This window comes from Haemaphysalis longicornis, unplaced genomic scaffold (assembly GCF_048455015.1).
Source record: "Haemaphysalis longicornis isolate Haplotype H1 unplaced genomic scaffold, Haemaphysalis longicornis Haplotype H1 scaffold_5, whole genome shotgun sequence".
Classification (NCBI taxonomy): domain Eukaryota; kingdom Metazoa; phylum Arthropoda; class Arachnida; order Ixodida; family Ixodidae; genus Haemaphysalis; species Haemaphysalis longicornis.
In genome coordinates this window covers 129004441-129028689 of record NW_027526385.1, presented here as the reverse complement: position 1 = coordinate 129028689, position 24249 = coordinate 129004441, and the positions used below count along the sequence as shown (strand labels likewise).

Here is a 24249-nt window from a genome sequence, read left to right as displayed (position 1 = left end):
AACATTAATTGTTCCCGTGCTAAAGTCGAGCTTTCTTCTGTTCTTTACGATGGTCGTGGTAATGCTGCTACAAAATTACTCGTCGATGAACACATTACACCGACGTCCCGCCCAGCTCCTTCGTCATCGTGCCCCTGTGCTGTACCTCTGTCCCCGACGCAACGGTTTTGTTTACGCCTTCTGTCATTTTCCTTCGCCGCAAATGGCTTCCGCTACCTTCCGCCGTTTTGACTGTGCGTGATGGCGCCACCACTATGTTGGTGACCAATCCGTCAGCGACCCCGTGCGCTCTTCTACAGGGAGAAACACTTGGCTCTGCAAAGCTTGTAGATGCTCGTCTAGTTGTTGACGTACCACACACTAAAAATTTTTAGTCCCTAAAGGCCGCTTTTGCTTGTCGCCACAGGAGCACCCTCTGAACGACAATTTTAGCGCCCTTTCGGGTGCTTAGGTTTTGTCGCCGCAGGAGCACCCTATCCGATGCACCCTTAAGTTTGGGTGTCTTTTTTAGTTTTTACACTCCTTCAAAAAGGTCTTGGGCCGAAAAAGATGTTAGAGTGCTGCATAGCCGCCGAATAAATGGTGTTCTTTCAACCAAAGCACCCTCCTAGTTAGGTACAAAAATGGTGCACCATCCTCGGTTCATAAATGATGCAAAAGCTGCGTAGGCACTCATCACGAAATTTGACACAAAATTATGGTATGAAACATTTGTGCTATCTGAGCTCCCTCACGGTGAAGTTTCACAGAAGCTTGGACGGCTCATATATTTGCTTGAACTATTTCAGGAATTAAAACAATGTAAACATTCATTTGGAAACATGGCAAATAATTAATAGCCAAACCTCTCTCCAAAAATATTAACACTGACGCTCTTCAAAAATTGAAAACCTTGTAAAAACAGAAATAAAAGTTCAACTCTGCAGCCAAAATGCTGCCTTCTAGCTTCACTGCAGAGCAAGATGCAGAGAAGTTATGCAGAGAAGCATAACTGTGCCGCACGTAATAGCAGAAAAAGAGAGTCCTGTTGCTTCTAACCTTCATCTAGCTATACAACTGACAAAAAAGATTTTAGCACAAACACAGAAGCTTCAACAAACAACATTAGCATTCAGAAACACCGTCAGCAAATGACAAATTAGGAGAGTGTTCCTTAATATAGCATTTACCCTGCATTATAAGATAACCTCAAACACCTAGGTTCACCTTGTCAGCCTCCATACATGCACATGGGCATGTTATTAGCCACAAAAGTAGTCTACAAGAACTACACTGTGCACAGTGCTGCAGTGCCGACCGCTACGCCACGTGAGAAAACTCGCCTAAAGGCATCTATCTGTAAAGCAAGCTGATATCGCTAAAATGTTTCATACCATAATTCTATGCATTCAGTGCTCACGTGTGAACTGCGGGTACTTTTGCATCATAGAACAGAGTATGAGCAGCCTTTTTAGTCCTGCAAAGAAAGAGGAAAAACAAAAAATTAGCTTTTAGCACGATTCCAAACCTGGGTTGAGAGGAAATGAGAAAACAGCACTTTAAAGTAGAACAAAGCAACAAATATTTATAAAAAACACCACGTCTACAAATCAGGGTCTCAAAACCGGTAGTGCACTGGTACTTGCGCTTGAAATGCAGCCTAAACAGTGTATGCAATACTGTGCAGAGTACAATTGTAATGCTAAAACAGCTTACTCAGACTAGACCTCTTTAAAATGTAAAAAAGGCATGAACAAACTGTAAAGACAACCCAAAACTTCACAGACAATGCTTTCAGAAAGCTCCAGTAAAAAATATCTGACAAGCTTTTAATAACAACAGCTTAGTTGTTTCCCATTCAGCATATAGAAAAATATGTACTAGAATAGCAGTGAGTTGAAAACATGAGATCCATAGTCCTAGCATAATTCTCTTCAAAGAAAAATGTCCTCTTTAAACACTACACCATCTAATCTTACCATGACATGAATGTTTGAGCAGGCATCAACACACCATGACATTGAAAAGATATCATGATTCAATTGAGAAGGACTGAATACGACACATTGAAAGTGCGGCGCCATCCTAAAGGATTGACGGTTCACTTATAAGGAACAGAACACAAAGGAAAATATTTGGATGCAAAGTTCTACAATATCCCGGATACCTGCACTGACCGAAAAATTTTTCAACAATAGCTGTCTCAAAATTAATCTATAAATCTGAAATCAAGATTGCCTATTTCACACCAAACAAACTTGATATCCACAATAGGAGCCATAAATTACAATGCCCACTTTTAACCACCATAAATTTTAATAACGCTTCTGATCAAAGGCCTTCTCCCCTCCATTTGGCATACATGCCAACAATCTTATTGTACAAAGCAAAACTAAGTTTTACTATTATTTTCTCATCTGCAAGAAGACACCTAATGAACATGCACACACACTATCTTTCTAGGACCTTCAAAAGCACAATGTGTAACCAAATGCACATGGCAGAAAACTGCTTTAGGCAGAACAAAAGTAACAGGTACAATTCACAGAACGCCTACGGGCCACTCGGAGTAAAAATAAAGGGGAGGGGCACATGTAGAGAGACTAGCTGAGATACTTTAAGGCCAATGGGAGCTGCCTACTGCGAGAGGAAGCTGGCAGTCTCTATGTGTACACAGTAAAAATAACGAAGTACATCAGCCAAGCACAAAAAAAATTCACCTTTGGGTTTACCTTTGGACCCTCATGAACATTTCACAATTTTGTTGATTAACTTTGTTGAAATAGATCGCAAAGGAGTCTTGCTGAGCCCAAGAAAAAGGCGTTCCAATACAGTAAGTGTAATAAATGCTTTTCGTGCGTACTCAACGTTGAATAGCCAGTAGACGGCCATCAATGCATCCAGCCCCTCCTCAGCATTTTTAACTCTAAATAGTAGTTCTCCATCCATGTGGACGTGTAGAAATTCCGCCCACTAGATGTTTCGTCCAGAAAACGTTACGCATGGTGTTGGAGGCATCTTGTCATCCTGCGAAAGCAAAAGAAGGGTACTCTGTATTAAGGGCTGCTAATAAATACTTTAGTTTGACTTTTTCCCTTATTTGTTGAGACAAGCTGGTCACGACGTAATTTGACTCAATAATTCGAGCCGAGTGTGCAATAGAATAATTAACCCTTTGAGGGTCACAGCCGTACATGTACAGCATCGCTTGTATCTTTAAAAAGCGCGCCTTTCTCGCCAACGTCTCATGCTTGGCATGTGCTGCCACACTTCGGAAACACGTCAAATTTGTTTCTTGCGCTGATAGCGCTTCTTTTTATTTTTTTATGATTTACTTCAGTGGCGTGCCGGCTATCACTTGCGCATCTGCTAACGAGGGGGCGCGCTGGGTATCGCCCACCAGGCGCCTCTTGCTTCTTGCGCCTGCCACAGACCAAGGTCGTCTGCCAAACGGATGAGACTCTGTTCTCGTTTTATTTTTTAAGTGCGAATGCACTTTATAAGCGACCCCGAACCTTCCGCCGTCCGCATAGCAACAGCTGCGGGTGCGCGCGCTTTTCGTCTTCCTTAGCAACGAGGGGAGATGGGCGCGCGCTGCCTGGCCGCTGACATGGCACATACCCACGTGGGAGATTGGCCAGGAATAAGTGCGAATGCACTTCTTAAGCGAGCCTGAATCGTTGCGCTCGCATAGCGCCTCCTCGCACCCCTCGCCTACTCTCCTAAAGCCCCTTTACTACTCTCCAGCTCGCAACACCCTCTCCCGGCGCGCCAGCCAGGCCACTACACTTTATAAAAAAAACAGCATCCGGCGCCAGGTTTCGATCTGCGGACTTTGCGGCCGCAGCACGACGCTCTACCGACTAAGCCACGGACGCGACGTTGATATCAGTGTTAGTAACGCGCCTTATATATTTTACGCATTCAAACTACGTCGTGAGCGGCGTGCGTTGGCGACTCAGCGGTGTTATAGCGGCTTGATAACTGCGTGGTGTACACGTGATACTACAAACCCGCTAGTTCTGCATTCTCTCACGTGACTGCGCCTCCTCTCCCTTCACTCCGGTCGGCGCTTCGCAGCTGCGGTGCGCTGCGGTGCGGTGCGCTCCTCCTCTCGAACATACACGTTAATTCACCAAGATTTCCGCAGAGGGACAAACGAGGCGTGTTAAGCCGAACGTGATCACGAGGGGGTGTTAATGTAACTAACGGGCAAAATGCCACCAAACTTCAACAAACTCCCCCTCATAGCATCACCCCGTGCTTCGCACTTCCTCATACTCCCCTTCGGGGAAATGCGGGGGAATTTTTGTATTTTATGAGCGGTGTGCTGTCTATCGCTCCCGCATCCGGCTGCGCGTGCCGGTGGGCACAGCGGTTGGTTTCAGTATCGACCTTCGGGCGCTTCCCGCTTTTTGCCCTCGCGAAACTGATGTCTATCTGAGTTCGATTCACTCAAAAGGTGCCGGCCTGTTACTCTCTCGTTTTTATTTATAATTTTTCTCGTGTAACGCCATAATGAACCACATGTATGTAACAACACAAATGATTTTTTGTCACTTTACGGTCACACAAAAAAATGTTGGATTATTTTTTCTCGATATACATTTGTCCATAGGTTTTAAATCCGCAATAAAAAAATCGACCCTGGGGGGACGCATTTGGCGAAAAAATTCGAGCCTCAAAAGGTTACCAGAGATTATTGAACTTTGTTGCTTGCCGCATCAAGTGAACTATTATTGACTTGACTATGACCCCTCGATTGATTTATCTTGTGATTGAAATTTAAAGGGGTGTTTTGCGTTGCATAAGCTTTTTTTGAAGACTAAATGTTTTTATACTTACATGCATATGGTCAAGAACGAAGCAAGTGGGCAATGTGCAAAAACGATATGCCAGTGCGTTTCCTGGAACCAGCCCTGCAGCCACTAGCCCTCCCGACAGGCCCCTCAGCACCAATTAAATGCACTAGTTAATTTTTCTTAGCCACTCGTGTCTGCCAGATGGGTAATGGCTAGCCATTGACCACCGACAGCGGTACCAATGATAAGAAAATATTTTTGATAAAATTAAACGCAAGAAACAAAGTGAGATGTGTCCCCTGGTTGTAACTCATTTGTCACCACAGGAAGCTGACTGATGTTTAGTGGACTAAGACATTTTTTTCTGTGCTAAACATAATGGTTAGGCACATAACGTAGTCACATAAAATTCAGATGATTTGATGCACTTTCCAACGCCAGTTTCAGTAATTCTTTCATAAATAATGATTGGAAAAAAATTATCAAATTCAAAACTTTTGTCTAGGCGTAAAAGAAAATAAAAACGAGGAAGTTGTGCATAACAAACCACCAGTAGTAGAAAAAAAATTATAATAGACATTTTCTAGGCTAACATTCCAAAAACCCACCCTAAAAAATTTGATTTGCTCGGAAGAATTTGTCAGATATCGGAGAAAATGTTAGCCCGCGTGGTGCCCGTGCCTTGCGGTGAAGCCCAACCTCAATTTTATATTTTGCAATTTTTGATGGTTCTCTGGAAGAAATCTCGTGGTTTGACATTATAAAAGACACGAATTACTCCCCACGTCATATAAGAACACCAGTGCACAAGATTTAAGGCATGCAAGCTTTGCGAAGAAATACACTTGGAATCGAAAACCAAATGCGGTGGTGATTGCTTGTTGATGTTCTGATCGTCACTATCTGTCGGAACTTTCATTTAGAGTTTATCATCCTCTAACTCGCCATAACAGCCCTGCAGGAATAGGGGGCGCTGCGCTACAATCATACACGAATACACGACGCTATTCACATAACAAAGGTTGCACATTGACAAGAATCAATGAATAACATGTCACATGTCATTCACGTGTTTCACATGCCGTGGCTACACAAAAACCATGAGGCGCACCACAGTGGAGACCTCCAGAATAATTTTAAACTCAAGATCTTTGATGCGCACTGGAATCTCATAACATGGGTGCAAAGCTCAGTGGCTGAGCTGCTTAAATTTACTACAAAGACGATAGCATAGTTGTAAACAGGACTTTTCCCAAGACTGACATTTTGAAAACTTTCGACGGGCAAGCACAACACCCAAAGACAGGACGAGCTATCATTTAATATTGTGTTAGTCTAAAGTTTTTTTACAAGTTTGCGTATTCTACCAAATGACACTGTCAGAAGTAGGCATTTTCATTGTTCTTTAGAATGCACACTTTCCTTTTAGCTCTTTTAACTAAGAAACACAGCCCATAACACTAAGCTATTTTATCAGGCCTTTGTACACTGTGAATGACCATGGTACCTGATCCCCACCTCCTTAAAGTGTCAAATTCCACACTGAAAAAAACATTTAGAAATCCTTCTCCGCTCGTGCGCTAGTGCTTGTGTGAAATTAGAGAACTGAGATCAAAGCATGCATTACTCTGCAACAACGTGAATAATGTTGATTTAGAGCTATCTTTCAAAATCAACTTCATTACTGCAAGTTATGAAATATCCTACCAAACCAAAACGAGAAGGAAACACTTGAGAGCATGGTTGTCTGTAATGTTTGGCTGAATGAAAGCCTGTGAAAAATAAAATCTTAGGACCGCAATACTGATTCAGTATTATTAGTATTGGAGCAATAAAGAGCACTTAACATGCTGTGCTAGTAAACAACACCTACAAAAATGAACTTACCTCCTCATGAGCAAACAATGTTGACAATGCCAGTGGTTCCTTGAGGTTGTGAGCCAAAACTTCAACAGTTGAGACAGCCAGAAGGTCTGAAACAAGATCATGGTTTATGATTACGATTGCACACAATAAGTTGGAAGTACTTGGTTATGGGCAGCCACCAAATTTCTGGGTGTTTCGTAACTGACCAATAACTTCTCTGCAATAATGGCAGTAGAAATAACCCTTTAAGAGCACGGCAAATATCCCACATTTAGATTGCATTGACAGGAATACCTGAGCCAAATATTCCACCTGTACATGACGCGGTGAGATCGAAAATTGCTGTGAAAGACGCGGAAAAGCCAACCAAGCACTCTTCAGTTTCTCTCATCATGCACCCCAGTAATAATGTGATTACCGTGGTGGCTGTCCTATTGGTTGTTGCTGGTGAACTTACAGCTTATTTCTCACATTTCTTGTAACGATCCATAGTTGTCAGCACTGTACACAACCCCTTTTATGCCTGAATCTATGCAAGCAATGTCGGCGTTTTTGTGTGTTGAGTGCACTTGGACTTAGAGTGACAAACTCAATGCTTCCCTTCCAACCAAACCCCTGACAAACGTTTCTTACTTCAAAAACGCCCTACCAGCCTGAGCGTGCGCGTATGAGAGGAGGCAACTGTGCCGGCTTTGTTGTTTTGTTGCACCAGACCATAAATAAACTCCTCCACGTTGCCGAGAACAGACGAAAACTCCCCGGTCTGTGATATATCAAAAGCCACCAGAGAACACCACAAGCCACTCCTTTTTTCCGGAGAGAGCGTGCAGCTTTCATAGCGTAATCCGCAGTCGAGGCAAGCGGGAATAATTATGCGATTTTTTATCCTGCGTAGGTTAGGTGATAGTGAACAGAATATTATAATTCTCGTTGAAGGAGAATACTGGGACAATGAACTTTACAATACATTCTGAGTACTGGGTGGTAAGTGCTGCAGATACCTTTTATACTTTGCTTGCTGATGATTTTTCTGTCATACATAAACTGGGTATGCAACTATACACAAACAGGAAACAATACTTGATAATCTTTATAGTGCTGCATAGAAAAAAGAATTGGATCATAATCCTTTCCAGTGTGAAATCCTTTCCGAAGTTCTTTTCTCTCCAAAAAAAAGGCTGCTATTCCCTGGTTCAGGTCATGGGTACAGTCAAACCCAAACTGACTTCCTTCACTTTTGAAGGTCTGTAATATTTTTACATGAAGTTGCCTTCGGCTCTCACCTCAGCACATGTTGGTAGTTAATTAATTCGAACTCAAAGAAAACAACAAAATTGTTCGAATTAAGCGGAGTTCGAATGAGAGGGCGGGCGCTAGAATGAATGGACATCGCCCCACACTGCGCTGGCAGAACATAAAGAAGCCACCTGCGGACTAGTGAACGCAAACCAGGCGCTTTCCTTCGCTTCACCAAGTTTTTTCCCCGACTAGCCATGACTGGCACAGTCGATGTGGCGTCGGTGACGAAGCGCCGAGGGTACGAAAGAAGAGACACAAGAAACTGGCTACCCGTCGCGGCACAAACAAAAGTAGGACTGCTACGACCAATGCACGCTGCGCAGGCTACAGCTGAGCTTGTTGCACACTTTACGTGATCTCAGACCCACACCAGCGGCATAAAGAAAACCTGCAACGGCATGAGGCGGAGCATTGGTGCCGGCGGCGCAGCACCCAGTGTTGACGCGAAATAAACGTTTGCGGCAGCACAGCGCGCACTTCGCAGTTGTTTTTCTGTTTTGTTGTTTTGCATCTCTAGTAATTTTGGTTTGATTTGGAGTTGCAAACACACTGTAATCACTCTTATTTGACTTCTGTGAGGAGTGATGGAAACCAGGGGATCCCAGTTCGTATTAACCATTCTGGATACTGAGGCGTTCAAATTATGGGGAGTTCTCTCCCACTGAAATATACAGGGCTGTGTCGGGACCAGTGCGTCAGTTCGAATTAACCGTAAGTTCAAACTGACCTAGTTCAAATTAATGACCTTTTACTGTATTAATTTCGGTACAGACAGGATTCACTGAAAAATTTAGCGGTCAATTTCTTCACTTGGCAACATTGGATACAACCTTGTCTGTGCCCAAGCAGCACAGACATGGCGCTGCTTGAGCCACAGTGCTGCACCATATAGGAAAAAAAAGAAGCGGTGTGCACTGTCTGCCCTGTTTGAACTCGATTCTTACCAGTAATGTCAACTTATATGCTATTAATTGCACTCACATTGGAGTCATAGCATTACTTTATGTTCAGTGGGGAACAGTTTGGAACATCAAACACCTGTGGTGTTCTTAGCATGGACAAATACAGCCACCTCATGGATCCCGACATAACCAGTGACGGCACACACACATCCTTGCCCGCGTGTGTGCCACGCCAGTGAACACATTTTAACACAGAACTTACAAAACCTGATCATAGAAATTTTTTGGTTTACCAGAAACATGTAGATGCCCACTGCACTTGCCTATGGGCATTCAAAGGGGCCATGAAGATAAAATGCAAGTTTGATTCAATCGAAAGACCACTTTGTCATAACAACAGCAATGCTGCTTTCATCCCAAACTTAAAAGAGTAATCAAGAATGCATTAAAAAAAAACAGGTAGAGCAATGGCTACCGCCCAGCCATTTTCCAGCGGTGTCTTATGATGTCACACCAGCGTGTTCGTCCAACTGGCAGCTGCCGAGCAATGCCCACCACCCAGAAAGAGTACTGGGCAATTGCAGTGTGGTTTATGGTTCCGTTTTACTATCACTTGTATGCTAACATGCAGTTAACACACTCAACTTGTGTGCACCAAACTTAGCATAAATCTGTTTATATAAAGCGTTGTTCAGTACATTTCGGCAGGTGTGTGCTACTCACTTTGTGGTACCGCACTAGACTACAGAGCAAGCAAATAGGCTTCAAAGCGGTTGCCCTTCACAGTGCAGTGCGTGCTAATGCATGAAAAGATTGAGTAATGTAGTAGACAGAATGAAACGGTCGAACTGATTAGCTGTTTTATAAAGCATTGACCAACAGAATTCTGTACACTCGTGCTATGCTGCACGCATGTAACACCGTTAGGCTTCAGAGCGCACATTTGTTTTGTACTTTACTGGCACTTAATAAAAGCTTCCTGCATTATTGCACTGTTGCGGGCATCTATTCACTCTCGATAAAATACAGCTTGAACAATCATAGTGATCCCGCATAAGACATGAAACAGAAAGACAGTACCATCTATACCTCCACTGTGTCTTGTCTATTCATGACTCTGAGAAATTGCATATTGGGTTTGAAGCCTTTGTAGCATATTATGCTCATGTAGTTACGCCGTGTTCGCAGTCTTCCTGGCTCTAGCTGATTGGCATCCTCGATGGACTGGTAAATGTGGTCCCCACATTTCAGAACTTTTTGCTTTGTAATGTCGATGACAGCATCAATGCCTTTTGCAATTTTGGCAGCTGGGTCAATCTTCGTCATTCTGGTGAAGTCACTGCAGAACTGCATAAAGCATATAAAAACATTGTTACGATTATGAATAAATATGACAGCTTGATATTACCGTCAACATTATCTGGTAATGGACAAGAGAATTACAATAGAATTTAGAACTCCATGACAGTTTGAGACGAATATGACAGATTCCATGGTGTTAAAATTATCTCACTTTGTGATATGTTACACAAAACCCACTTGAAACAATCGCAACACAAAGATTCACATCCTGACTACCCATCATTATTTTTTCAGAAATTAATTGTTGTTAGCTAATGCACACCTGCCAATTACTGAGAATGGAGACCCTGCTCCTTTATTCTTGCAGTGGAGAGTGCCAAATTTCTTTACTTGTGAAGGGACCTGACAATTGCAAATTTTGCAAGCTTTAAGACCTTGTCAGAATACATCTGCTCAAAACAATGTCCAGCTGGGTGACCCTACACCATGAGGAAGGAACACATTTCCAGAAATATGGCCAACTCGATTGGTGCTGCCGCCGTGGTGCGCATGAGCCCCCCAGCTCAACCCCCTTCCCACTGAACTTGCATCAATGTTTCCTGCTGAAACTATGCGCAGAACGTGAGCTACGACAGACAGATTCAATGGTTGTACAGTTTACGGCCATTACAACGAACTTTGTTAACAATAAATAAAGTATCTGCTATATCCAAAGTATGCAGTATTCATGTTGGGGAAGAGGGGGGGATGTAGGCGGGCTATATGAGCGTAAAGTGGGAACTTTGGCCAGTAGTACATATACGTGCTACAAAAAATTTGTTCTTTCTGTATTGACTGCACAGAGATGCTGTGCAGCATCTCTGCACAGCATTCACGTGGTGGAACAAAATCGCCAAATGCAATTTCAAAGATTAGCACCAGTATTGTAAAAGGCCTAGCACATGCGGTCGAGTGCAGAGACTCACATTGAACTGAGCAAATAAAGCGACAATGTAACTAAGAGCAAATACTAACCAGCTACAAAAATCATTTATGGCCAATACAATTAGCCAGGCACTTTTCAAACCTTTCGTCACGAAGTTGGGTTTCCCGAAACCATTCATCAAACAGTTCAGATTGCTGCCAGACATTCCCCTAAGGCAGCTCCCACATTTTCAGTGATCTTAGTCTGGTTAGTAAAATGGCTATTGCAAAATAATGTGATGAAGCACAGCTGTGAAATCAAGTCAGACGAGTTGGACTCTTCAGAGCTTGCGGCAGACTGTACGCAATGAGTGGAAACCATCCCACTGTTTGAGCCATTTTTTACCATTTTCATAGAATGGAACGGGAATGATGCATGCGTGGGAATGATAAATGCCGAAATTCACTGAACCTGAGTTCTTTATTACCCACACACAAAAAAAAGCTTTGGTGAGAGCAGACTCGACCTCCTGGTGCGGCACTTAGCATATTTGAAAGCGCTGTTCTTCAACTTACCCGAAGTCATGATTCTTGGCAGCGCCCTTATTCTGGATGGCCGAGCAGACCGTCTGCTTAGAGAAGCATGTACTTCCGGCAATGGGGCCTATTTTTCGCCATATTCGACAGTGTTACTTATGCATAGTTAATCATACTCTGCCACTGGTCTCTAAAAAAAAGGGCTACTGGCTTGGCTTGGTGGCACCAGTGACCTGTTCTTTGCCGACAAATCTGCTGTGGCCGATAGTTTGCTATAGCCGCGTTAGTTATGAGTGGACTAGATTCCCCTTAAAATGCGTGGGGACCAAACAATCCAACAGAAACAGACTTCTGGTTGTAACCAAAGTCCATTATTGCCGGATCTGCTCTAACGAGCGTAGACTGTAGCACCTGTTCCCCCGCATACTTCCCATTAAAAGTATAGTGCTGAGCACACCTTGCGGGTGGCTTTTGTAAGCCATAAACAACACTCCGGCAGCGCCCAGACATGCTACTTAGCAGGACTTTTAGTTATGGTTGCAATGAACCATAAGTATGGTGGCGAGTGCTCATATGGAGCACCGCAACTGTCACAGCAAGGAAGAGTGACGTACGTGCATGATTGAAAAAAGAAAGTGACCTCTCTGATTTGCTGACCACTATCCAGAAGATTTGAGATAACACTCATTGAGACACGTGGCCGAAATTCGGGAGTCGCCTGGACAGTTCAGCAGAGTTAGCAGGTATGGCAATGCTGTGGCCCATTTCATCATCTAATATTAACATATGCAATTAGGTAACAGGTGGGCAAACTTCTTCTCTGAGAACTGATCAAATTCTTTTTAATTTATTAGCCAAGGGTGATTGTGCCTGATAATGGGAAAATCTCATTCCCTTGGCACTGTTTTCGTAATGTGCCTTGTGAAAGTCTTAAAAGGTGCACTATGAAACAGCCATATTTATAAAACAGGTGACCCACCTTTAAGCAGTCGCAGATCAATAAATAGGTGTGCGCAATGTTTTTTTTTCTCATAGTGCATCAACCCAACCTCATGTCTGACCTCTAAACAAGAAGCAGTCTAAAAAGTTGCAGTAAAAATCAAACAGTTGCAATGTCTGCCCTAAGAGAAGCTGCATGTTCCTATTTCTCTCTTTGAACATAGTTTATTTCAAAAAGGCGGTAAAATTTCGAAAAATGTAGAGGTTGCCACAAATTAAAATTTTTTGTTAGGCTGCCACCAGTATGTGGCACCCCTTGTTACTCCTCATGTATATATCTATTCACCAAAATAAGGTGAATGCCCTCTTGACCTGCAAAGCACTATCCCTGTGTACCCTTTCTCCCATTGCACGATGTACATAACGACTAGTCCAGAGTGAATGCTATGAGGTTGTGTAGTAACACTAGATAAAGACATTTTCATAATAATATGAAATAAAAAAAGGGGAGACATAATGAGACTCTTCAACTACCATGTTTTTACACAAATGAGGAATTTAAACAAAACATGCCGCAGCAATACTCCAATAAACTAATAAGAATTATTGTAATGTGACTTGCCCGTTAAAATTCCAGAATGTACGGGTACTTCTGCTTTGCTTGGAGGGCACTCAACATTCGGAGGTCCGGGATTCTTGTCCTGGCAGTGAGGTTCCTTCTTTCAAAAATTTCTTTCTCATCTGGAGCTCCTTTCCTACATTCGGCGACCAGCCACTCCCTGTGACTGATGAGGCTGGTTTCATCTTCCCCAGCATGAGGCAAAGTGCCGACGTCCTGTTCAAAGAAATTGCAGATAGAGATGGATAAACAGAGTTAGAGAAAGAAAGAGGAAAACACAATGGAGGACTCAACTTGCCATAGCCCACTAAACCACAGTAGTGAAAGGTACGTTGCGATTTCCCATGCACAAGACGACAGCTGAATAAAGCTGACAAAATTTATGTGAACAACAATTACAACCCTTCAGTTAGCTGTTAAATGTGGCCTAAGGCTTTGCTGATTAAAAAAATAGGGCAGGCAGAATAAGGCCAAGTGCGGATAAGATAGGAAGGTCTGGGAAGGAATAAGAGCATGGAGGCAATTGATTGTGGGGTTTAACTCTTTCGGGACAGCCGCTGATCGAAATCCTTTAATTTGAATGATACCTTGGGGGCCCCTTTTCATAGTGTTCAGGCGTTGCTGGAACAGGTAAAGCTATTAAAAGTTAGCTCATAAAATGCCCTTTCAAAATCAGTTTTAATTTTTTTTTGCAACAACAACGAGATTTTTGACACACGCTTTTATTAACCGGGTGTGGAAAAGGGGCGTGGTAATTGCGTGTCACTGCTACCAACAAAGAATGCGTGCCACTCATAGTTACTCTGCATCAGCATTTGGTTTTGTTATCAAGGCACTAATGGTGAATCAGCAAACGATGCTCAATCGTCAGGTTTGCACTCTGACAGTAATAATCCCTGAAATAGGCTGAAAATGTCAAGCAGTGCCTGTTTGCAAAGCTATTTATAATTTTAGGCAGTTTTATTGCCTTTGCCTACATTGTTCTAAGTTGTGTTGCCATTCTAGTTACCACAAGACCATTTGTGAACAGTTTATAACAGTTTCAGTTTCGTTTCTGCATCGCGAATTTCATATTAGGCGTAACTACGCAGTTACCAAATTTCAAGCCTACCTGCCATGGCGTCTTGAGCGTCCGCGACTGATCCTCGAAAAAAGCATGCTGCTCCTGATTTCAACAAATCCTAACCCGATTTCCATGATAAGAACTTCCGATGCAAGTCAAAAGATAACACCCAGTCGCCAGATACCTGTTCCAATGAGGAGAGCACTTCTAAACAGCCTTACACACCACCAGCTGTTCGCCGCCAGTTTCGGATATCTCCTGGGGTCTAGTGTTGCTTCGTAGTTAAACTGTGTATTGGGACACAATCTCCAATAAATTTTGTACTGTTTCATTTCAAAAATGTTAGGTGGCACTACGATGCAGGAGGCTCGCAGTGCTGATATTTTTTATCGCGCAACAGCTACTCGGCCAAAGCTTGCAGGGCACGATTCTAGAGCATCGCACCTCATTCCGGCAAGCAAGGCTACAATAGAGAGTGTTAAGATAACAATAAAGCACGAATTTATGTTTTTAGAGACAACTGAGAGTGATCGTCCACAAGCATCAACCATGGAGTTCCGTTTTCAACTTCATGCACATTTTTCGCATCGCATGCTTGTCCCAAATACTGTGCTGACCATAAGTGCAAAGTAAGTCATTGACGAGATGTTTTTACATCACGTGGGGGCAAATTGGTGCTTCTGATATTGTCAAACCACAACATTTCTTCATGGAACAATCCAAAATTGCACATTTTGAAACCAAGGTTGGGCTTCACCGCATGGTACGAGCACCACACATGCTAATATTTTTTTTCTGACAAACTGTTCCGCCCAAGTCGACATTTTCTCTAGGGCGTGTTTTTGAAATGTTCCCCTACAAAACGCATATTCTAATTTTTTATACATAACTGCTTATTTATCATTTTCGACAACTTAAAACATTTTTGATTTTGATTTTTTCTTCGCAATTATTATGTATGAAAACATTTCAGAAACTGGTGTTGTTGAAGAAGTCGATGAGTAATGTGTATTTTGTTTCCCTGTAATTGGTGCCTAACTAATTTTTTAGCAGAAAAAATGTTCTCTTGGACCACTTAAAATGGGTCAATTTTCCTGCGCTTACTAAAGAGTTATTGCACCGAATTTATACCTCGGCTACGAGGTACACCGAAGGAGAGAACTCCCGATTAATTTTGACTACCTGTGGGAGGATTTATTAACAAGCGCTTTGAGCCAGAATTTTAACCTGCAGGCCCTTTCATTTTGGCCCACCATCTGGAAAACAGCCAGGATTGAACTAACGCCCTTAGCCACACAAGCACCGCGGAAGGTAAGAGTGTGAAGACCAGTGGTAGAAAGGCACAAACATCGCCTGCAAATGAGAGCTAATACTGCCACAACACTCACTAACTGCAAGGTGTGGAATTTTGCAGCATTACACGACAGCTATCACTATGTAAAACTTTCTAAGGTGTAGTCAGTCACTATTTCCTCTTCCAATGTTGGCTATATATACTCTAACTAAAACCCAAATCATTTTTTTATACCTTTTATTTACAACTGAAAGATTTAACTGCCCTAAAATGATACATTCTTGATTGTTACTACTAACATAAATATTTATCAGTTTGCAAAAGGTGGAACTTTTGCCGATTTCTTCTGCTTTTTCCTGCAGTTTACAACTATTAAAAATTTCCACGAGTTGCATACCTGTCACTACCCGCTAGCAAAATCACGAGAAGAAAGTTTTGACACAACACAAAGCAGACTACAGGACTACAGGACTCTAAAATCCATCAGGCTTGCACCGTCGGAAAAAACAAGCCCACTTCCTTAGGCAAGCAGCGAACTTCATTTACAGATACTGTAGCAATTATAGCTCACATAGTCCACTGAAAAATGGTTATGCAGTAGAGACCGCAAAGCACAGCTGACAAAATATGCATAGGACAACAATAACTTGCAAATGTATAGGCAAATGAATTTTCACATCAACATAAATGCTGCCATTATGCTACAAAATACGACTACCTGTATATACTCGCGTAATGAACCCACTTTTTTCCATCAAATTGGGCATCAATTCGGGGGGAGGGTTCATTTTGCGGGGAAAATTGCAACAGATTTTTTTAAAGTTCGAATTCCACACAATAAAGTTGCTAGAACCATGCTGGCAACCAAGCAACCATGCTGAGATAAAATACATATCCCAGCTGCATTTTTTATTCAAAGTCACAAAAAAGTAAATTCTCAAGAAGAAAACTGGGGGGAGGATTCATTACGCGAGTGGGTTAATTGTGCGAGTAAATATGTGTATATCGCTTTTTTAGCATACTTCTTTAAGAAAGCTTCATCCTGGTTGCACAGCAAAACAAATTTTTAATTTGGGCAAATGCTGATAAGGCTGTATGGTCATATTCGTACCCATTAGGCTGCTGTTTAGGTGCTGGTGAAAATTTTTTTTTTCTTTAACAGAAACTTGCTCCACCTCGGGGGCTTCCTCTAAGTTGGTTTAAACAAGCGTTCATTTGCACTAGGTGAGTAATAATATAAAGGTTGCACTACCTGGAAACAGAGTGGAAAAAAGTATGCCTAAACACAATATCACATACCCCATGCAGCTTACCATTTTGGCTCTCTTGATCTGTCGCAATTCACTGCAAGTTGAGTCGCCATCTGACTTCCTCTTCGACGCGTACTTTAAGCGGCTCTGCACAGCTTGAGGGTCAGTGGATCCCTGCCTTCCATTTTTGAACCTGCTACGCAACGCTGCTCTCCAAGAATCCTAAACATTTTGCAGATGATGAACTGGTTAACAAAACAAACAGAGCTTACCTGTTGATTTCAATGAATTAAAAACCTTTAATTAAAGCCATTTGCTCTTGTGCAGTGCACTATAAAAAAAAATTACCGTATTTACTTGAATCTAGGCTGATACTTTTTTTTAAAAAGTCGTTTACTAAAGTTGAGTTTCGGTTTAGATCCGAGGATGAGGCTTTCCTGTCACCAGTAGCCACTCAATGCCATCTCGCGGCCATAAACTTTCAGCTTGCAGGTTTGCAGGCGCCATTTTGCTTGCTTAAACGCTGTGAACTCGGACCTGAGCGTTCTGTGCTCGCTTGCGTTCGTCGCTGTGTGACCTCGAGAAGCGCCTGTGTTCGCGGCACAATGGCGCGCACCAAGAGGTACCACTACACCGCGGCTTTTAAGCGGAAGGTGAAGTCTTGGAGGCCGAGAACACTTCAAACTTTCAAGCACAGCGCGAATTCGGTGTCTATGAGACGAACGTGCGCCGATGGCGGAAGCAGCGGAACGAACTTTTCAGCTCCGCTGCCAAGCGAATGGCCTTCACAGGACCCAAGAAAGGTCGACACCACGAGGTGGAAAAGGAAGTCGCTGGCTTTCTGCGCCAGCAAAGAGGGTGGAATGCCTGTGACGACGGAGGTGATACAGGAGAAGGAGAGGGAGATTGCAAATGTACAAGGCGTCACACGGACTCAGTTCAAGGCCAGCAGGGGCTGGGTCACTCGCTTTATGAAGTGGTTCGGGTTCAGCCTGTGACGGCGGACGACTGTGTGCCAAAAGCAGCCCCCTGACTTCGAGGAGAAGCTGGTCGCATTCCAGCGCTTTGTCATCAAGAAGCGGGTGGAAAAGGAGTAACGACTTGGCCTGATCGGTAACGCTGACCACACCCCGGTGTCGTTAAACATGCCTGTGGCCTACACCGTGAAGGACAAGGGCGCAAAAGAAGTCAAGGTAAAAACCGCAGGCTACGAGAAGCAGCATGCCACCGTGACGTGTTACAAAGCCGATGGGCAAAAGCTGCCGCTGTACATTATTTTTAAGAGGCCGACTCTTCCAGCCGGGAAAGTTTACGAGTGAGCATTGAACATTGTACATAAGCGTCACAAGCATAATGAAGTGTATGTTCTAGTCTCAGTCCAGTGCTTTTTTCATTCGGCTTACACTCGACGTAAGTTTTTTTTTTTATTTTCTGACCTGAATTTCGGGGGTCAGCATAAAATCAAGGCCGGCCTAGATTCAAGCAAATACGGTATTCCAATTTAAAACACTGTATACAAGAGCAAGCAAACTAAGAATTTTAATTGACCTGTCTACAACCTTAAGGCTTTTAGCCACTTAGCCACAATAAAATCATAAGCAAAATGGTCTGCTTCAGGTTTAAATGAACAAGACCCGTCAAAAATGGCCGCTGTACCAAGTCAGCTCGGTATAACAAAATAGCCAGCAGTGTGTTGAGGGAAACATATTTTGTACACCTCAGAAGATTAACAGGGTTTGCCGACAAACTCAGACTGTTTGAATGTAGGGTATACCGCGCCAACGCTAAGCAGGCGATGAGGCGCACCATAGTGGCCGTAGTGGAGGACTCCGGATTAATTTTCATCCCCTGGAGATCCTAATATCTCGAACACACGGGCATTCTCGATTTTCACCTCTACCAGAAAAGCGGCCGCCGTAGCAGGGAATCGAACCCACACAGCCCAACGCCACAGCCACTGAGCCACCGCGCCGGGTGCAGACAAACTCAGCCTACAGTTACCTCGGCAATGTACAATGTAAGCGATATCTCCAAGCAAACAAGGAAGTACCATGTGAATTTTTGCTTTCCTGAATACGAACATAAAAGTACGTGAAAAAGCGTGAAATAGCAAACATTGATTTTGTTCACGTGCTTTTCCTGTTGTAAAACAAAATAATTCACTTACAGCTCCAGTTCCTACAACATCTGCGAGTTGTGGGTACTTGCCCAGCAGCAGAGTAGTAACCTTAGAGTAGAATTGGCTAGTTTGGTACCTGCAATAGTGTCGCAGTTATTGCCAAGGGCTTCCATGCTGGCAAATTTCAGTTCTGTATACCAGACGAAATGAAAACTAAAAACAGGAAGCGGAGGGGGGGGGGGAGCGGAGTGATATCAAACTGGTAAAAAATTTATGCTTATTAGGTTATCATGCAGCGTTTTTCAAAGAAGCAGCAGGCAGTTTGTGAAGGAATTTATGGGTTTATCTAAGAACCCTAACAAGAATCATCTGAGTATTATTCCCATGCAGTAAAATAGTCCACTTAAAAAAATAAAGCACCAGACAGCAGGACAGCAAACGTAAAACAGGCTGCCTATACAGTATAGCCCACTCATAGCGAACCCGATTTTAACGCAATTGTAATAAAACCTTAACAAAACCTCGGCTATAATGAATTAACCTTTGTTTCCAATTACATTTGTATTTGGCCCATCGAATGAAAAATTTCGATGGACCAGCAAGGATATAACAACTAAAGCTCGCCCAAAACGTGCCACATTCTGTGCAAAATGGCTGTTAAGAGATGGACAGACGTATAAAATAAATGGAAAATAAAACAGAGCTCCCGACCCACCGCACACGCATCGCGTCTCATGCGAGCATGTACGGCAATCCATGGCTTTGTGTAGTGCAAAAAAAAAGAGGACACAGGGAGGCGACGGGCACAAGCGCTTGTGCCCATTGTTCTCTGTCGTATTTTTTTTTGCGCTACACAAATTCATGGATTACCGCTACCAACTAGCCCAAACCCCAACTCTGATAATGTACAGTTAGGAAAAGCGTGACAATTCACCATGTTTGCAGTGTGACAAAAAGGGATGCCTCACTGCAAGACACGGCTGAGCGTTGATTTCTGGGATGCCTGGAGGAACACTGACGACTGATCATGCAAGGTGTTCATCATGATGAAACAAACTATGGAAACTATGGTTTTGCTGGAAGCTACAGACTGCTGTTATGCACCTTCTATGTGCTGCCCTCATTGCCACTGCAAGGATAAGCCATTTTCCAATTTACCGTGATAAAACTAAGACTAGAGACACAACTCGAAGGCTGTGTGGTGCATACAAGCATTACCGTACTTATCCGATTCTACCGCGCCGAAAACCGAAAAAACTTTCACCTCTGATTGGAACGCGCACAGAGCTTTGTGAGCAAGAAAAACGAATGCGAGAGAAACGGGCGGTTTATTTCCCGAAGTAATCTCACTCATCTCACTCCACGTCGCTCTTCAAAAGCCCCTTGTCGCCTTCCGCTGTCCACAACATCTCGTCCTCGGTGCCGTCAAGCACGTCCGCGATGTCACACTTTTGAACGAACGTACAACCATGGTCGATGGCATCGTGGCCCACGCCTCGCACGCCCATTCCGTGAGCTTCTTCAGAGGCGTACGCTTCAGCCGACCGCTCGTTGTGAACGCGTGGGAGCCGCTCGTAAGCCGCAAGTGGAACAAGTGCGCAAGTGGAACAATTTGACGATTTGTGTGAACGCCGATATAAAAGCTTAGGCGCCTAGGGTTACCCCGTCTAAACAATCGCTACTAAAAGCTTTGACGCTTTCTTGAGATGGCGATGGCGATAGGTGGGACGAACTTTCGGCAGTTTCGGTTTTGTATCCGGTTCTAACACGCATGCGATTTCTCGGCCTATTTTTCCGGAAAAAAAGGGCGCGTTAGAATCGGGTAAGTACAGCTACATCAAGAATTTTAGTTAATTAATTTCAGCTTAAACAAACTTTTGCTGTCTAACATTTTAATTTTTGCTTTCCCCACCCCCTTATCAAAAATAAAATCCCATGGATGCCTTCTCCCCTCGCATAACACCGCAGCACACAAAGCAAGGACACATCACATTTGATGCATCTTAGTAGCACATATTGCTAAGCACACGTCAGAGCAAATGCCCTTGAAAATGCACCAGTGGCATGGCTGAAGTCTTGAATATACGCCAATCAACTGGATGAAGACCACTCTGGATTGGTCCTAATACAGAGCCACCCAAAAAAAAATGTCAGCATAAAAAACGTACAGCTAAACTTTTATTCACACTGATGTTCATTTGTTTTGTTGCGATCATGCTGAAATGGCATTTAGGTCCATAAAACAACCACTAGGTACCGCACACACCAACGTTACACCCAACAACTGCTTCAAGTATAAGCGACTGTATTCACAATTTATTACGCTATTTCTTGACTTCCAGTGACACCTGAACAGAGCAAGCTTCAGTCAAATACCACTAGAACCTCGATAAGATTTTGATTATGATTAAAAAGTAGTAAACTGCTACAAAGAGTTACTTACATCGAGCACTTCAACATTGCATTGTAGAGAATGTTTCCAATCTTGCGGAACTGTGCTGAAGTGAGCGGTGAGTTGTCATCAATTTTTGAGGCAATCGCTGTTAGGTTTGGCATGACAAAAGATAGTCCGTTGTGTTCCGTGCGTTCGGGCATACAACGAAATTACATCAACGAAATTACGTCAAATTATACCACATCCTTTAGCCACTGTCCAACTGCAGGAAAGAGCAAATGTCATGTTCACTCTACTTTGGTTATTTTTGGCAAGCCGAAAGATAATTAGAAAATCAAATCCAAGTTGCTTTTTTATGTTAATCAGGGTTTAGCGATACCAACAAGTTAAATTATAGTACTGTAGTTTATGCAATCGCTCTTCTGATTAGTCTATGGTTGTAATAATCTTGCAGAAAAGACAAAAAAATACTCCTATTCTTCCTACAACCTCTGAAAGCATTTGTGTTATGACGCAGTAGCTTGCTAGTGAATTTCTAAAAGGCGCAGAAAACTAGAAGAAAAACAGGTTGGCTTGCTTCCTTGTGCACAAATCAAGTCCAAATGTATTATCAGTGCTGCCAACCTATAATACAACTCCAAGCAGGTGCTCCCTTCAGCAAAATGCTGTTGCTCTGCATGTGGCAGACCATTAACTGAGTCATCGTGCTGAGGGAAGAAAAGTTAGGACTGCATTGGGCACTGCCTGCATGTCAGCAAGCCTCTTCTAATAAATAGGAGCTTCTTTAAAAGCAATACTGCATCTGGAACTTTGTTATTCCCTGAAGAGAAGTAAAGTAAGACCCTCTCTGTTTTAATACATGTGGAGAGAGGTTGTTTGACAAATTATTGATAATGCAATATTCGTTTAAATTATGCATGACACTTTTAAAGTGCATCTCTATATGGCTAGGTGAAAAGAAAATTCAACGGTTGAAGTACGCAAAAAAAAGAACTTTCAGCGCACCCCGTATGCATGCACGAGAAAAACAAAACAGGTTGGAAAGGAGTTATAAGTACAAGGAAAGAGACTGGCTTGGTTTACAGATGACAGATTGAAAGCCACATCTACCGACTTAGCAAAACTTGTTGCTGAGCTAGTTGGTACATAGTTCAAACAAAGTTAAAAACGTGGCGCAAACTAGACGGGACAAGAGAGACAAGGACAAGGGACAAGGCGCCTGTATCTGTGTTTCTTGTCTCTCTTGTCCCGTCTAGTTTGCGCCACGTTTTTAACTTTGTTTGAACATCTACCGACACTGAAGTCGAAGCATGAAGGGAAAAAACACGGGTCGCACGTCACAGCTTCACTGGTTAGCCTTCTTGATAAAGATCCCCAGGTGGTCAAAATAATCCGGAGCCCTCCACTACCGCGCGCCTCATCGCCTTCGTTGCGTCGGCGCGTTCAACCCCACAATCAATCAAATCAATCTGGTTAGCCTTCTGCACGGAGTGGATAGATGCATTTTTTTACATTAATTATCAGGAATGCCATACAGCTGTCAGTTAAGCTGTCACCCTTCATGGTCCAGCACTACATTTTTTAACTAGTTCGGAACAGTTCCCAGCCAGCATCACTTGAGAACGTTATGCCCCAAATTAGGTGAACAAATGTTTTCATGCGACAACACGGATGTAAAGCAAACAAGACACACCTGTGGTAAAGAACTTGTACATGGAGCATCCCAACCTGCAGTCTCCAGCTTGGGATGCACGCTGATTTTGGCCTTGTCTGGAATAGTGTCTTCAGCGGACAAGTCAATGTACTCGCCGAAGGTGCTGTCCAACATCTATAAGAAATATCACCTACTACTGATACATTTTGGCAGTTTAGAGGAGTTTTTTTACCTACATTTCCTAACCCACATTTCTTCTGCAAGGAAGAACGCAAAATAACGCGTGGCTACGCCGAGCTATGCCAATGCGCGAGTATGTTGTGGTTAGGTCACTTACACCATAGACAAGAGCAGCAACCAAGCCCCCCACTGGCGGTGCGCAAACTTTACCGCTTTCGGCAACGCGACTTGCACAGGCAAACAAGTAATTAAGTAACCGAAGTAACGCTACAGATTGATCGGGTAAATTAAAGTTTCGATTTATTCGTATTCACTTCAGGCTGCCGTTAGGCACAGTTTGGCGTAAAAATAAAGTAAGGTTATTTCAGCAACGCGGTGTAGCTCTGCTTCAAAACGCTCACCCGTAAATTTGGAAGTATCCACTATAACGGCCAGTCCTCGCTTCATCACCTTAATTCGAAAATTTACATTGGAGGCACCTGCAGTACTGTCAATACGAGCGCCCCTACAAGAGTAAACAGTGGGGGCCCAACACTACATAGTTTAGCATTCTTCAAAGTCTCAAATAAACCAAGAAGCCAAACAGCTGACAAAAGAGACACTTGCCTAAAACTTGTATGACGACCACTTCAGCTCGGCGCCGATAACCGGACAAGACGCAATAGCCTTTTTGATGTTTTTCAACGTCCCGTCTTCAAGTAAATATGAACGTGTCGAACCAGTATGAGGGACGCTCACCAAACATTCAACTGGCGGCATTGTGTTCCTTGTAGCAGTGATCGTAATCGCTGAACAAAGGTCCTGGCGAAAATTAGTGCGCAGCTCTTAAAGTGTCGCGGCACAGCGGCGCGGGGACGTCGAGATGAATGGCGCAGCCTGGTAACGCGAATAGGCGGGAATTACATGTAGAATGGCGATGACGATGGGGTGTTCGGACATGCTGTGGCTACAGGTGGCGCGCTGGACGTCAAGTGGGCATTTTAAAATCACCATTTCTGACTTTAAAGACGCAAATGTTAGTTAAAACTAGTATGTCTGCAATTTTAAATTAACCGTTTGTCGTTTCCCACACCATTAGGCCATTTTTTCACTACTGTTTTATAAATTATTTATGATTGATTTATGAAATTACTTAACCAAGAGCAG

The 24249-nt window shown here is 43.2% G+C and overlaps 1 pseudogene across 1 annotated transcript; it reads right to left on the bottom strand.

Moving 5' to 3' along the window:
• Nucleotides 1-2415: 2415 nt before the first annotated feature.
• Nucleotides 2416-23862, bottom strand: LOC144139890 (uncharacterized; annotated as a pseudogene). The gene is made up of 9 exons (XR_013316307.1): nt 23710-23862; nt 22998-23097; nt 21318-21414; nt 18923-19010; nt 16819-16977; nt 13158-13364; nt 10024-10195; nt 6669-6754; nt 2416-3006 (listed from the first exon to the last, which is right to left on the bottom strand). The product of XR_013316307.1 is annotated as an uncharacterized LOC144139890 (transcript).
• Between the last annotated feature and the right edge of the window lie 387 nt (nt 23863-24249).